Source organism: Bubalus bubalis, chromosome 14, assembly GCF_019923935.1.
Source record: "Bubalus bubalis isolate 160015118507 breed Murrah chromosome 14, NDDB_SH_1, whole genome shotgun sequence".
Taxonomy (NCBI): domain Eukaryota; kingdom Metazoa; phylum Chordata; class Mammalia; order Artiodactyla; family Bovidae; genus Bubalus; species Bubalus bubalis.
In genome coordinates this window covers 30859442-30860924 of record NC_059170.1, presented here as the reverse complement: position 1 = coordinate 30860924, position 1483 = coordinate 30859442, and positions in this window count along the sequence as shown.

Genomic DNA, 1483 nt, shown 5'->3' with positions numbered 1-1483 from the left:
CACAGTCAGGGTCATGTGCAGACTTAGACTCAGCGTACCTCCTGCTACATTCTCTGCCCTGCCAATGGCTGGCTCTAGGTCTGGGGGATGCGGGATGAGAGATGAGAGAAGAGGGTCAGGAGTAATGGGGCAAAGGAACTGATATTTATTATGGGCCTCCTGTGTGTCACACACAGTACTAGGTGCTTCATACCTGTTATTTCATTAAATTCTCTCAACAACCTACAACCTTAACAAGTACGTGTTATCATACTCATCTTACAGATGAGGACATCCAAGCCTAGAAAGTTAAATGACTTGTTTAAGGCTGCACAGCTACCATAAAACAGGGCCAGGATTCAAGCCCAGCTCTGTCTGCCTCCAAAGTCCCTGGTCTTTTCCCTACATCAGGCTACCGTGTCTCTGGGTAGGGTATATTATGAGGGGACTTGGAAATCGTCTAGTTTGGGATCCCCTAGGCTGTGTGCATCAATACACCAGTTCTTCAGGGAGGAGGAGGGGGCCAGGAGATTTTGGAGAAAGTTGGTTTAAATAAATTAAATTGACATCTTTTCTCTGGGATTTCTCAGAGCTTTTAATATCTTACTGTGTACATGAGTCTCTGAGAGGGAGCTGTAGTATGCCACATCATCTAAATTACTGTTTTTTTGCCTGAAAAATACCAAGAAACCAGTGTTTTTAGAGCATTTTGGAAGCTGAAAAATACAAAGAGACCTGTGTTCTTAAACCTTTTTGGAAAATATTCATCTAATGAGACTTCTTTATTAAACAGGAGGCAGGAGACTTGCCCAAGTAATACAATAAGCAGAAGCAGGGTAATTCCAAGCACCCCAAGGACCTCACTCCTGTCCTGTGTTTCTGTCTCCGTGGAGAGGCTCTGCCCATTTCATTAGTTGTTAGGAATAAGGTAAATACCCAGCACATGCCAGGTGCTGGGGTTAACATGGCACCGTGGAGAGGCAGCCACATGGCAGTGCAGAGATGGCACTGGCGATGCTGTGGCAGCATGTGGGCCTCCCTTGAACCTGGCTCAAAGGCCTGGAGAAGGCTTCCTGGGAGACTGAACAGATCAGGGACTGGCTCCTGTGAGGTGCCATCTCAGCCCATGGGAAGCTAGAGCCTCTGCCCCTGGCCCACTCAACAGGAACAGCAGAGCTGCCTTAGGACCTCCAGTCACATCCACAAAGCCCTTCCTTCTCTCGTGACAGTGAAAGAAGCAATTGGCAGAGGCAGAGATTCCTTAGGAATTCACTGACAGTGGTTGAAATCCCTCTGCAATGTAAGTAAACATTCCTGGCCTGACCACAGAATGATCATGGAAAGTCTGAGCTGGAAAAGAAAGCTCAGTGACTAATCTGGTCCAGGCTACATGGGGGCATGAGGCCTGGAGGCTGAGGTCGCCCGTCACTGGGATCCAGTGAGGGCACTGCCCACAGTTCATGTGCAGTGTGAGATCTTAGGCTATCGAGGTGGAAAATCAAAA